The sequence below is a fragment of the Nicotiana tabacum genome, chromosome 16, assembly GCF_000715075.1.
Source record: "Nicotiana tabacum cultivar K326 chromosome 16, ASM71507v2, whole genome shotgun sequence".
NCBI classification, from domain to species: domain Eukaryota; kingdom Viridiplantae; phylum Streptophyta; class Magnoliopsida; order Solanales; family Solanaceae; genus Nicotiana; species Nicotiana tabacum.
In genome coordinates this window covers 99,077,974-99,093,767 of record NC_134095.1, presented here as the reverse complement: position 1 = coordinate 99,093,767, position 15,794 = coordinate 99,077,974, and positions in this window count along the sequence as shown.

Sequence of the window (15,794 nt, the reverse complement as noted above, 5' to 3'; positions counted from 1 at the left end):
CCAGATGTTTTCCCAGATGAACTCCCAGGCCTTCCTCCTGAAAGGGAGATTGAGTTTAGCATTGATGTGTTGCCTGACACTCAACCGATCTCTATTCCTCCATACAGAATGGCCCCGATAGAGTTGCGAGAGTTGAAGGTGCAGTTGAAGGACTTGCTGGATAAGGGCTTTATTAGGCCTAGCACTTCACCTTGGGGTGCACCAGTCCTATTCGTGCATAAGAAAGACGGGTCGTTACGGATGTGTATCGACTATTGACAGTTGAATAAGTCTACTATAAAGAACAAGTATCCACTTCCAATAGTTGATGACCTGTTTGACCAACTCCAGGGTGCCAAGTATTTCTCTAAGATTGATTTACGTTCAGGGTATCATCAGGTGAGGGTTAGGGAGAAGGATATTCCAAAGACGGCCTTCCGGACAAGATATGGGCACTTTGAGTTCTTGGTGATGTCGTTTGGGCTAACAAATGCCCCAGCAACTTTTATGGATCTCATGAATACTATATTCAGGCCCTATCTTGATGTGTTCGTGATTGTATTCATTGATGACATTCTAGTGTATTCTCGTTCGGAGGCGGAACATGCGGGCCACTTGCGGATAGTATTACAGACTCTTCAGGAACGTAAGTTATATGCTAAGCTCTCCAAATGTGAATTCTAGCTGAACTCAGTAGCATTCCTTGGCCATGTGATATCTGATGAGGGTATTAGTGTCGACACTCAGAAGATCGATGCAGTAAAGAATTGGCCGAGACCTACAACACCATCAGAAGTCCGCAGCTTCCTAGGGCTAGCAGGTTATTATAGGCGGTTTGTAGAAGGATTTTCCTCTATATCATCACCATTGACTAAGTTAACACAAAAAGCTACCAAATTCCAGTGGTCTGACACTTGTGAATGTAGTTTTCAGGAGCTGAAGGATCGATGGACATCTGCACCAGTGCTCACCCTTCCTGAAGGAACAGAAGGGTATGTGGTATATTGTGATGCCTCAGGTATAGGTTTGGGGTGCGTATTAATGCAGCGTGGGAATGTGATTGCTTATGCATCAAGACAATTGAAGAAGCATGAAAAGAATTATCCAACCCATGATTTGGAATTGGCTGCAGTAATATATGCTTTGAAGATATGGCGGCACTACTTATACGGCGTCCATGTTGACATCTACACAGATCACAAGAGTTTACAATACATCTTCAAGCAGAAAGAGTTGAATTTGAGGCAGCGTAGGTGGCTTGAATTATTGAAAGACTACGACGTCGAGATATTGTATCATCCCGGTAAAGCCAATGTTGTGGCAGACACTCTCAGCCGTAAATCAATGGGAAGCTTAGTACATATTGAGGCAGGTAGATGGGGGTTGATTAAAGAGCTTCATCAGCTAGCCAATATGAGAATCAGATTGTTAGACTCTAATGACGGAGGTGTTACTGTACAGAATACATCAGAATCATCTTTGGTAGCCGAGGTAAAAACACGACAATATGAAGATCCTATCTTAGTACGATTAAGAGAAAGCATTCAACAGTGTAAAAGTATGGCTTTTGGGATCGGAAAAGATGGGGCACTGAGATACCAGAGCTGATTGTGTGTGCCTAATGTGGCAGGGTTGTGAGAGAAGATTATGAATGAGATTCATCAATCCCGATATTCCATCCATCCCGGCTCGACAAAGATGTATCATGATGTCAAGGAGCAGTATTGGTGGGATAATATGAAGAAGTCTATTGCAGAATTTGTATCCCAGTGTCCCAATTGTCAACAATTAAAGATAGAACATCAGAAACCCGGTGGATTGCTTCAAAATATAGAGATTCCGACCTGGAAGTGGGAGGTGATTAATATAGACTTCATTATTGGATTACCTCGCTCTTATCATAAGTTTGACTCCATCTGGGTGATAATTGATCCACTTACAAAATGTGCCCATTTTCTGCCAATGAAGACAACTTACACGGCTAAAGATTATGCGAAGTTGTATATCAAGGAGATTGTAGGAATCATGGTGTGCCCATATCTACTATATCAGACCGAGGAGCTCAATTTATGGCTAACTTTTGGAGGTCTTTCTAGAAGGGTTTAGGCACACAGGTAAATCTCAGCACTGCATTTCATCCGCAGACTGACGGACAGGCTGAACGTACCATTCAGACACTGGAAGATATGCTACGAGCATGTGTTCTAGATTTTAAGGGGAATTGGGATGATCATCTTCCACTCATAGAATTTTCCTATAACAATAGCTACCATTCCAGTATTAAAATGGCCCCATACGAGGCACTATACGGGAGGAGATGTAGATCACCAGTTGGATGGTTCAAAGTCAGTGAAACAGAATTATATGGGCCAGATTTGATTCACCAAGCTATTGAGAAGGTTAAAGTGATACAGGAGCGATTGAGGACGGCACAAAGCAGGCAAAAATCTTATTCTGATGTCCGACGTCGTGATCTAGAGTTTGAGGTTGGTGATTGGGTTTTCTTGAGGATCTCACTAATGAAGGGTATTATGCGTTTTGGGAAGAAAGGTAAGCTGAGTCCAAGGTATATCGGGCCATATAAAATTCTTCGACGGATTGGACAGGTTGCTTATGAGTTAGAATTGCCATCCAAATTGGAATTTGTCCACCCGGTAGTCCATGTATCTATGTTGAGAAAATGTATTGGAGACCCTTCTCGAGTCGTCCCTATCAAAGATGTACAAGTTACAGAGGACCTATCATATGAATAAGTGCCAGTGGCGATATTAGATCGGCAAGTCCGCAAGCTAAAAACAAAAGATATAGCTTTCGTCAAAGTATTGTGGAGGAACAAAAATATGGAAGAAATGACATGGGAAGCAGAAGAGGAGATGAAGTCTAAATACCCTTACTTATTCCAGAATGAAGATAACAAGGATGCTGGTGGAAGACATGATACATTGGAAGGTGAAACGGCTCTATGAGGTAAGCAATAATTTGAGAATACTCCTCCTTAATACAAAATGGTGATATGTAGATAATGTAAATACGCATAATACTTTGTGTAGCCTTGTGAAGCCATATGTTGGGCTTAATTACTTGCAAGTTTTGCTAGTGACCATTTTATAGGGGAAAATTGATCGGAAATTTCCATTAGAATCCACGATGATTTAAACTCCCCATAAACCCTTACATTCGAGGACGAATGTTCCTAAGGGGGAGGGTGTTACAACCCATATCCACATGTGTTAGTTCATGCCATATATTAGTTAACATAAATCCAAGAAGGAATTATCTTTGAGATGATAAGAAGTCAATCCTATTGGTCTTAAGTGATACAAGAGTGTATAAGGGTGATTAACCAGTATTAGAAGTTAAACGAATCAAGGATGTTGTAACTCGTATTTTCAGGTAATCTAGCAGTGCTTAATACACTCAAGAGGTAATTTATTAAGGTATTTTAATCATATAATATCCGTATCATAAGTCTTGAAGTCAAACGAGTTATGAAACAAAAGTCGACAAAAGTTGTCGCAACTTAGGTTCATAATTTTACTTAAACATTAGGTCAAATATTTCTAATCTTTTATCATAATTTACAAGGAATTACGGGGTGATATACCAACCAAATTAAAGATCTATGAGTCTAGTTTCCAACACATTAAACCGTTCATGGATACGATCTCGGAGTAGAGAGATATTCACGTTTTTGCGAGACTGCGCCAAGCACCTCTCTATGGGGCCCACTAAGGCGGTTTAAGATATTTGGACCTATATAGGATGCCTCCAACCCGTTTTAAGTCATTTATTCTCACTATTTTAAGACCTTAGAACCCTAGGAACATCCTCTCAAGGTTATCTCAATATTCAAGACCCAAAAAAGGGCAAACAACACAAATCAAGTGTCGGAAATTCCGTGGCGCTAGTAAGTCTCTTGTTCTTCTTGTTGTTGCTCATTTTTGTGTCGTTTCAACTCGTGTGGGAGGTTGTTTTAAAGGGTTTATGTTCTGTAAATACTCCCTCATGTTCTTAATATCAATCCTAGGTGATTTCAAGCCTTCTAAAGTGATTCTAGTGCTGAAAAACACTAATTGATCGCTAGTTTCGCTTTTTTGTTGTTGTGGCAGCATTGGAGGTATATTTCATTGAAATTTAAGGTCAAATTGGAGTTTTTATTTCTGTATAAAGGTAATGAACCTCTTACTCTATATGTATTTAAGATTATTCAAGTTGAGGCTAAGCCATTGAAGCTAGAACTTGTGAGATATATATCGAAAGGCTTGGTAGTAATGTTATTATTTTGTGGACTGTTTGCGTTGTTGTTGGGCTGCGTATTTTACTACTATATTGTGGAGTTTTGGGGGAGGAAGGGTGTGGAGAAACACCATATATATGTAGGGTTATGGGTTGATAGTTATTCGTAACATTTCCAGGTTGTTTGACACGACTACGGTGGTCGTCGTATGTATGGAGTGATTAGGCTGTGTGTGGACTATTTTGGGATGCTCAATATGTTAATTATTGATGTTGTTTGGGCTGTTTGGTGACTGTTTTGAATAGTGTGAGGTCATATATATAGGGGAGGTGCTGTCCATTTCATCGTAAAATAGGTTGTGTTCGATACATAATAGTTATGACGCTTAAATGATAACGATAGTATCGTTTCTCTTATTGTAGACTAAGGAGTTTTGACAATTGCATAGCTTGAGATTGGGGCAGTATATACAAGGTATGTGAGGCTATCCCTTTCCTTCTTTTGCACGACTCCGATTGTACATAATGTAATGAACGAGCTTCCAATATACTCTACTCTTAGAAGCCAATAGTACTTACATTATTTTCCCTCTTATGGAGCGATTGATGTTAATGTTTCTTCTCTTATTCTTATGTTATCAATGTTGTTGGTACTTCCTGATTCTTATAAGGTTCATAGTGAAGAGTTAGTCCTCATAACGTGTACAGAGGATACCGACCTTACGTCACTCCGAAAGGTTTAGAATGTGATTCCATGAGTCGAGCATGCATTATATATATGTAACTATTTTACTCTACCGAGCCACGCTATAGTTGGCAGGGTACGACACCTATTGTGCAACCACTGATCAGTTGGGTTTTACCGAGCTCCACGTGGCCGGGTACGATTCTACCGAGCCTTATGATGGCCGAGTACGTTTTTTTTACCGAGCCTATTATGGCCGGGTACGATATGATGATGATGATGCCCATAGAGGCGAATGATTTAAAGGTTTATGTATTTATACATATGTATCATGCATTTCATGTAAGTAACCCTCAGAGGTACTAAGATGTTACAGGTTGTATATTCTCTATCCTTGCTTACATTACTGATCGTATTTATGGTTCCTTGCCTTACATACTCAGTACTTTATTCGTACTGACGTCCTTTTATTTGTGGACGCTGCATGTCGTGCTGCAGGTCCTGATAGACAGGCAGGTGTAGCTCCCCCACCACAGTAGACTGTCCAGTTCAGCGGTGATTGGCGAGATCCCTTCTCCGGACTTGCCTTGGTCTTGGTATGCAATTTTTGTTATAGACATTATGGGTATGTCGGGGCCCTGTTCCGGCTATGTTGCAACACTTATGTTCTTTTAGAGGCTCATAGACAGGTGTCAGCTCATGTATAGTTTGGTATGCCTTGTCGGCTAGTTTTTGTTGTATAGTCTTTCATAGTAGCGTGGTAGCTCATACCTTATATGTAGTTTCTTGATTGTCTGGTCATCCCCTGTTATGTATGTTCATGCCATCATATTTTATTGCTGGTAGTCCATGATCTAGGTCTACCATTTATATTGATCTCGTCAGCCCTAAAAGATAATAATGAAGGTTAGATGAAATGTACGTTGGTGCTCAGCAAGTGTGGTCGGGTGCTAGTCATGGCCCTTCAGTTTGGGTCGTGACAATTTCGAGTTAACTCTTACACTGGAAGAGATAGCAGGCTATGCCGGTTTTGAAGGGAATCTTAGAAGTCAATACCCGGTGGCACCTAGAACAGTAACCCCTCATAAATTTTTGTACTTGTTAAGCATCAATTGTGACATCCGAGATGGAAATTTGGCCAAAGGATTCTGTACCTTCTACTTTCTGTATCGACGTTACGGGAATCCCCGTGGCTTCGAAATTCCAGATACCGGTCTTACTCACGCGGGAAACCAAAACAAGTGGGAAACTCGGAGAGGATTAGCTTTCATAGCAACATTCTTGGGTATTTTGGTTTTCCCTAGAAAAGATGGGAACATAGAGTTGGGACATGTAGGGATAGCCGACTTTATGATGAAAAAGGCAAATGGGACTACAATGCCGTTGATCTTGGCGGAAATTTACCGAGTTTTGACCCTCTGTGGGGAGGGGGAAAGTTCTTTGAAGGGTGCAATATGTTGTTACAATTATGGATGGAGGAACACCTTTGCCACCGTCCTGGATACTTGAATTGTGGTATGACTGGCCTCGAGTGCATTGAAAAACAAGAAAAGCGGGTAGAGGGTTATGAGTTCCCGGATGGTACGGGAGAATGGCATGCTCATTTAAGATCTTTGACTGCAAATAAGATCGAATGGACATTCGGGTGGCTCTCGGTCGGTGAGGTAATCTACATGTCGGCCGAGGAATGCTTCTACTATTAATGGGTCTTCGGAGTATCCAGCCTTATGCTCCGCACAGAGTCCTACGTCAATTAGGCCGATACCAGAACATCCCACACAATGAAGATTTGAGCTGGCAGGTTATTGAGTTAGATCCAAAAGCTGCCTTCCCAGAAGAAAAAGTGCATCGGATTTGGCATCAGTGCAGATTCTTAGGGCCTAATACTCAAGTAGGAGATCTATTCAGAGGCGAGGTGGAGCCCATTTATATTGCTTGGTATGGTAAAAGATCCCATGTTCAACATGTGCCCGAAAGGCTCGCAAAGAGACCCCATGTCCAAAAGTTCACCGACAGAGCATAGGTGCAATGTGATTGGTTGGCCAAAGAAAATGAGTACATGGCTACCATAAGCAAATTGGAGAAACAAGTCAGGGACCTTTAGTTTGAAAATAGCTTGCAAACTGCGGCGGACGAAGGAGAAAAGAAAAAGCTAGCCATAGAAAATGAGGCCTTCGAGCCCAGATTCAGAAAATGAAAATAGCGGCAGAAAACCCAGCCCGAAGTGCAAAAGAAGAGAAACTCATAGCTAACTTGAGGCAGAAAGTGCGTGAATATAGTTTTGATTTGAACAAAGCAGAAAGTGAACTAGCCAAGGCTCGAAAATAGTTGGCTAAAAATGCAGATGAACGAGCATGCCTAGTTAAGCAGTTGAAAGAAAAGTACGATGATGAGGTCGCGGGATTAAAGAAAAGGGCCATCACCATGGAAAACAAAATGATCAAACATGCGAAAGACTTCAAGGTTGAAAGAGAACATTGTTATACGGCATTGTCACAATTAGAAATAGATTTACAACAACTTCAGGAGAAAAATCAAGTGGTCGAGCAAACTTTGGGGGCCAGGGCCCAGCAGATTGGGCATTTGTTACAAGAAAAAAGTGTCATAAGAGAGAGAATCAGAAACATCGCAGATTACATCGTTATGAAGTGCCAAATCTGTGAGGATATGACTCACACTACCTTCTTCGTGGCAGTAATGATATTCGTTAAGCAGGTAATGAGTGACTTGGACCGACTTCAAAGGGATCTTGCATATAGTCCCGCGGCAAGACCGAATGATGTCCCGCGGGCACCAGGAGCATTGATGTATTCATGATTTTTATTTTGAGTCTGTATTTCCTTTTCTGTTAGAGTTTGTCAGTTGTGTTGAGTTTGTATTTTCTTTTTGCTGGAGTCTGTCAATTGTGTTCGAGTCTATATTCTCTTTTGTCGGAGTATGATAGTTTATTTTGGAGTTTGTATTTCATGTTTTCATCAGCGTCTGTTAGTTTCTTTTGGAGTCCATTAGTGTTGAGTCTTTGTAATCAAAGCGTTTGCCTTTTAAGAAATTGAAAATCCCTAAAATTGTTTTATTTACTTTCGTACTTATCTCCTAGAACTACGCTCGGTTTGATTCATGCTGGGTCATGATATGTAGGCAATCTCCATAGGATTCGACCATAACCAAAAGATAAAAAAAGAAAGAAGAAGGAAAAAAAGAGAGAGGAAAACAAGAAAAAAGAAGAAGAAAAAAAAAGAAGAAGAAAAGAAAAGAGAGAAAATAAGAGGAAGAAGCAATGGCAAAACAAGATAGAAATGAGAGGATAAAAACAAAAGAAAAGGCCAGAATGGAAAAAGAGAAGAAAGAAGTTGCAAATGGAAAAGCCGGGATGATGCAAGCAGCCGATCAAATGCATAATAGAAATAATTAACTGCTTAGGTGAATTCATTCCCCAAAATGTGGTTACCAATCTGTTTAAATCCTAATCACTAACAAGGTTGTTGTTGATGTATTGAGCCCAGGCAGGTGGTTAGTTGATTGGCATTCTGACAACTCACTCATACAACACCCGATCAAAAGACAGGTTGAATATGGCCAACCAAGAACCGGAGACAAGTATTGTCGACCCGTCAAAAGAGGTGGAAGAACTGGATGTTAATGCAATGAAGGAAGAGATGTATAAGTTAAAGCAACAGATGGCTGAGATGTACCAAGCCTGGGCAAAGGGGCATCCACCACCGGTTTATCCCGTCAACCCTGCTTATATCCCACCATCGGCCCAACCTCAGGAGCCTCCCACTGTGAACTCATTTCCAGCCTTTCCCCTCTACCAACAATGCTATGGCACCACTTCCCATAATTCTCAAGCTCCACCACCCAAACAAGTCCCATACCCTCCTCCATCAATCACTCATGTTTTTGTGGCACCTCCATCCGCTGCATTATACCGATTTGCCAGTGAACCTTTGTTCCAAACTCACGACAACCAGTACTATCCCCCTGAACCCACCTTCAAAGTCCCAGAACCATATTCTTACACCCCTCGTCTTGATCTCCCGGCAGAGACCGAGAAGCCACCCAAAAATCCCGAGCATGAAGAGATGATCAGAAAAGTCAAAAGCTTAGAACAATCGTTCATAGATATGAGGGGGTTAGGAGGTCAAGTAAGTGTGGCCTATAAAGATTTATGTCTGTTCCCAGATGTTCAATTACCATCAGGGTTCAAAATGCCCAAGTTTGATCTGTTCGACAGGCATGGTGACCTAATAGCACACTTTAGAGGATTTTGTAGCAAGATGAGAGGAGCAGGTGGAAGAGATGAATTGCTGATGGCATATTTCAGCCAATGTTTGAGTGGATCGGCATTAGAATGGTATACCAGACAAGATCACAGCAGGTGGTACACATGGGATGATTTGGTCCAAGCCTTTGCCTGCCATTTTCAGTACAATCTCGAAATTATCCCAGACCGTCTGTCATTAACAAAGACTGAGAAGAGGCCTGGTGAGAGTTTCAGGGAATATGGATTCCATTGGAGAGGCAAGCAGCGAGGGTTGACCTTCTGATGAAAGAAAGTGAGATGGTTGATTATTTCTTGCAGGCTTTGGAACCCACTTATTTTGGTCACTTGGTGTCAGTAGTGGGCAAGTCCTTTAATGAAGTTGTAAAAATGGGAGGCATGGTTGAGGAGGGATTCAAGTCCAACAAGATCATGAGTTATTCAACAATGAAAGCGACAACCTAGGCCATTCAAAACGGTACTGGAGGTGTACTCGGGAAAAAGAAGAAAGAGGACGTTGCGACAATTGAGTCGGGAGCTTGGGTCGGTTCCAGGAACCTTCCACGTTACTACAACCCGCCTCGACCCTACCACTAAACTTACCCCCACACTCCATATAGCCCACCGTAACACTACTACCCACTGCCAGATCCCCATTTTTCCATCCATCACGCACAAACCTATGCCCAACCTTCTGCTCACGCACAATGGCGTGCGCCAGCTCCACAAAGTCTATACCTAGCTCCACAAAATGCCCATCCACCCCCAAGAGCCTACAGAAATCCCCCTGGAATAGGTTTTCGGCCAAATCAAGCCTTTAAGAATGAGAGGTTGCAGAAGTAGAACATTTTCACTCCATTGGGAGAATTATATGCTAGTCTATTCCACCGACTGAGACAGTTGGGTATGTTGAATCCGATCGAAGCTAAACTGCCGAATCCCCTCCCAGAAATCTTGACCGCTCAGTGAGTTGTAAGTATTGTTTAGGGACCCCGGGTCACGACACAAAGAAATGTTGGAAATTGAAAATAGCTATTCAAGAGCTCATTGATACTAATCGGATTGAGTTCCAAGCCCTAGAGGCACCCAACATCAACCAGAACCCGTTGTCGGCCAATCATGAGACTAATATGATTGAGATAGTGCATAAGGGAGGGGAGCCTAAGAAGCCTTCGCAAACCGTCATGATGATTCGGGCTAGTGACGCCAAGCCATTTGAAAAGTCAACAAGTGAGAAATCTGTGATCAAGTTGAACGAGGCAAATAACGATCCATTCGTAGAGGTCAAGTAGGGGTCCTCAAGTGACGTTGCAGGAAAACATGAAAGATCAAAAGTGGTTGTGCCAGGAGTGACGAACAAGCCTGTGGTAATTGTGAAGGGCGCCCGCACAGATCCTGTCATTAACAAACCGGTAACGCAATTACCGATAGTCAACAACAAGGTAGTCCCATGGAATTATGAACGAGTGACAGTGACTTACAAGGGGAAAGAGGTTATAGAAGAAGTGTTTGAGACCCATGGTTTGACTCGATCGTGGAGATGCTTTACCCCCGAAGAGTTCAGAAAAGCTAAGACCTCAAGAGATAACCCAGTGTTGGTGAAGAAAGTGGTGACTGAGGAAGAAGCAGAAGAATTTCTGAGAAAAATGAAAGTACAGGACTATTCCATTATGGAGCAGTTAGAAGACACCGGCTCAGATCTCGCTCTTGTCATTATTGATCCATTCAGACGAGCACCGTCGGGCTTTGATGAAGATATTGAACGAAGACCACGTTCCTCACAAAATCTCATTAAACCACTTGGAAAAGATAGCTAACAAGATATTTGAGGTAAATAGAGTCACTTTTTCTGATGATGAGTTGCCCATGGAGGGTACCGAGCACAATAGAGCCCTCTATCTGATGGTGAAATGTGAAGATTCCGTGGTTACTCGAGTACTGGTTGACAATGGTTCCAGTGCAAATATTTTCCCTCTTTCCACTCTGAACAAGTTGAAGGTGGATGATGAAAGAATTCACAAGAACAATATCTGCGTTCGAGGATTCGACGGTGGAGGGAAAGATTCGGTCGAGGATATAGTGCTCGAGCTTACAATAGGGCCAGTTGAATTTACTATGGAATTCCAGGTGCTTAATGTGGCTGTTTCTTAAAATCTGTTGTTAGGTCTACCCTGGATTCATGCGGCCAAAGCGGCCCTGTCCAATCTGCATCAAATGGTTAAGTTTGAATGGGATAGAAAAGAAATTGTTGTGCATGGCGAAGTCAATTTGTGTGTTCCCAGTGATGCCATTGTTCCATTCATAGAGTTTGAAGACAACAAGGGGCCGTGGGTTTATTAGGTTTTTGACACGGTATCGGTATAGAAAATTCCTGAAGGGAAGTGCGTGCCGACTCCAAGGATAGCTGCTGCATCAGTCATAGTAGCCGTTGAAATGTTGAAAAATGGTTTTGTGCCGGGAAAGGGCTTGGGTTCATCTCTGCAAGGTATCGTACAACCGGTTTCTCTTCCTAAAAACTTGGATACATTTGGTCTGGGGTTCAAGCGCACAGTCGCAGACGTGAGAAGAGCCAGAAAAATGAAATAGAGAGCATGGGCCCTTCCAAAGCCAGTCCCGCGTCTTTCCCGATCATTTGTCAGGCTTGGTACCATAAAGCGCCTAGTGACAACGGTTCCCAATTCGGTGGTTGATGTGGATTGAGATTTGATGGAAAGGTTCGAGAGGATATTCGCTGATATGAACGTGCTGGAAGCTGGAGAGGGTTCTAGCAAGGCAAATGTGCAATTTGTTGGGCACAGTGCAAAGATTAGCAATTGGGAAGCTACTCTTCTCCCCACCAGGAGGGAGTTTTGGTAGTTTGCTTTAATTTTCTTTCAATTTGTCTGGATTATTCCAGGGTTGTAATTCAAATGTTATGTTCCGTCCGTTTGGATGTATAAACCCTGTTATCTTTAATTTCAATGAAATGCAATTTCTCTTTTCCTCTATTCCTGGCAGTGTTATTTTTGTTTTCCTTTCTTTCCTGTACAATTCTTTTTATGCTGGCATCAATGATATGACATGTATGCGGAATCTCCGGCCTAATCTTAAAAGCCAATCTAATTCTGAAATAGTAATTCAAGAAGTAGAGTGTGATGTTGAATCGGAATATGACGAGGATGAAGCCTTTGAAGAGATTAGTAAAGAATTAAGCCATTTTAAAGAAAAAACCCAAGCCTAACCTGAGTGATACAAAAGCAATCAATTTAAGGGATCAAGATAATGTCCGGGAAACTAAAATAAGTGTCCATATTGAACCACAACTCAGAGAGGAGATAATTAAAACACTGTTCGAGTATAAAGATGTTTTTGCATGGTACTATGACGACATGGCAGGTCTAAGCACTGGCTTGGTGGTTCACAAATTGCCCACTGATCCGGCATTTTCCCCTGTCAAGCAGAAGCTGAGGAAATTTAAAACTAATATGACTATGAAAATTAAGGAAGAGGTCACCAAATAGTTTGAGCCCAAGGTCATTCGGGTCACTCGGAATCCCACTTGGTTAGCCAATGTAGTGCCTGTGCTGAAGAATGATGGCAAGACCAGGGTGTGTGTTGATTATCGAGACCTCAACAAGGCGAGTCCCAAGGATAACTTCCCACTGTCGAACATCCATATATTGATCGATAATTGTGCCAAACATGAGATTGGTTCTTTTGTGGATTGTTATGCGGGCTACCACCAGATATTAATGGATGAAGAAGATGCAAAAAAGATAGCATTCATCACGCCCTGGGAAGGTACGTTTATCGGGTCATGCCATTTGGTTTGAAAAATGCTGGGGCATGTACATGAGGGCAATGACGACCATTTTCCACGACATGATACACAGGGAGATCGAGGTTTATGTGGATGATGTGATTGTAAAGTCTAGAAAGCAGTCTGACCATGTCAAAGACATGAGAAAGTTCTTCCAAAGGCTTCGCAGGTACAATCTCAAGCTTAATCCTGCAAAATGCGCATTCGGTGTTCCTACTGGAAAGTTGCTGGGATTCATAGTTAGCCGATGAGGTATTGAATTAAACCCGTCAAAAATCAATGCCATCCAGGAATTGCCACCTCCAAAGAACAAGACTGAGGTGATGAGTCTATTGGGAAGATTGAATTACATCAGCCGGTTTATTGCTCAGCTCACGACAACTTGTGAGCCTATCTTCAAATTGTTAAAGAAAGATGTTGCAGTCAAGTGGATAGATAAATGTCAGGAAGCATTTGATAAGATAAAGGAGTACTTGTCAAACCCACCTGTATTGGTCACGCCAGAACCAGGGAGACCTTTGATTCTGTATTTGACAGTCTTGGACAATTCATTTGGATATGTGTTGGGACAGCATGACATCACTGGCAGGAAGGAGCAGGCCATATATTATCTCAACAAGAACTTCACATCTTACGAGGTTAAGTAAACTCAGCTTGAGAGGACATGTTGCACCCTAACTTGGGTAGCCCAGAAGCTGAAACATTATTTGTCATCTTATACTACTTACCTCATCTCTTGCTTGGATCCGTTGAAGTATATCTTCCAGAAGCCTATGCCCACGGGAAGGCTCGCAAAGTGGCAGATCTTGCTCACAGAATTTGACATTATCTATGTGACTAAGACCACAATGAAAGCACAAGCATTGGCCGACCATTTGGCTGAGAATCCTGTGGATGAAGAATACGAACCTTTGAAGACCTACTTCCCTGATGAAGAGGTAATGCACATTGTTGAGTTGGAACAGATTGAAAGGCCAGGATGGAAGCTTTTCTTTGATGGTGTTGCTAACATGAAAGGCGTTTGAATAGGAGCAGTACTTGTTTCAGAAACAGGGCATCATTACCCTGTTACAACACAGCTTCAGTTCTACTGTACTAACAATATGGCGGAATACGAGGCATGCATTTTGGGTTTGAGGATGGCTGTAGATATGGGTGTCCAGGAAGTCTTGGTCTTGGGTGACTCAGACCTTCTGGTACACCAGATTCAGGGAGAGTGGGAAACACGAGATTTAAAACTCATACTGTACCGGCAATGTTTACATGATCTTTGTGAACGGTTTCAATCAATAAAGTTCAGGCATATTTCGAGGATCCACAATGAGGTCGCCGATGCTTTGGCTACCTTGGCATCGATGTTACATCATCCGGATAAGGCTTATGTTGACCTGTTGCATATTCATGTCCGTGATCAGCATGCCTATTGTAACATGGTGGAGGAAGAGCTCGATGGGGAGCCTTGGTTTCACGACATCAAGGAATACATCCGAAGGGGAGTATATCTGGTACAAGCCACAGGTGATCAAAAGAGAACAATTCATCGCTTGGCAAGTGGATTTTTCTTTAGTGGAGGAGTTTTGTACAAAAGAACTCCAGATCTTGGGTTATTAAGATGTGTAGATGCCAAACAGGATGCAGCTATCATGACCGAAGTACATTCTGGAGTCTGTGGACCGCACATGAGTGGGTATGTGCTGGCAAAGAAGATTCTCCGGGCAGGTTATTATTGGCTCACTATGGAGCGAGATTGTATCAGTTTCGTGCATAAATGCCATCAGTGTCAAGTGCATGGAGAATTGATTCATTCTCCACCATCTGAATTACATACAATGTCTTCACCATGGCCTTTTATTGCTTGGGGAATTGATGTCATTGGACCAATCGAGCCAGCTGCGTCTAACGGGCACAGGTTTATTCTGGTGGCCATCGATTATTTCACCAAGTGGGTAGAGGATAAAACATTTAAGTCTATAACCAAGAAGGCGGGGGTCGATTTTGTGCATTCAAATATCATTTGACGGTTCGGGATACCGAAGGTGATCATTACAGACAATGGAGCTAATCTCAATAGTCATCTGATGAAAGAGGTATGTCACCAATTCAAGATTACACATCGCAATTCTACCCCATACCGCCCTAAGTCAAACAGAGCAGTTGAGGAGGCCAACAAGAACATAAGGAAAATATTTCGGAAGATGGTGGAAGGTTCTAGGCAGTGGCATGAAAAGCTGTCGTTTCCATTACTGGGTTACCGCACTACTGTCCGTACTTCAGTAGGGGCGACTCCTTATTTGTTGGTGTATGGCACTGAAGCAGTGATACCCGTAGAAGTGGAAATTCCATCTTGTCAAATTGTCGCGGAGGCTGAGATCGATGATGAAGAGTGGGTCAAACCCCGCTTGGAACAATTGAGTTTGATCGATGAGAAGAGACTGGCAGCAGTGTGTCATGGACAGTTGTATCAATAGAGAATGGCAAGAGCATATAACAAGAAGGTGCGTTCACGGAAGTTTGAAGTGGGGCAGTTAGTATCGAAATGCATTCTTCCTCATCAGGTTGAAGCAAAAGGAAAATTCACTCCAAATTGGCAGGGGCCGTTCATTGTGACTAGAGTGTTGTCCAATGGTGCATTGTATTTGACAGATGTAGAAGGCAAATGTGTATAAATGGCTATCAATTCTGATGCAGTCAAGAGATATTATGTATGATTTCTTTCTTTGATTGTACTTGTTTGTATTTGGCATGTCTAGAATATTGAAATGACGAAGGCATTTTGTTCTGCTATCTAAACACTTTATCCCTCGTTACCCCTTTGAGCCTCATTTATTTTCTTT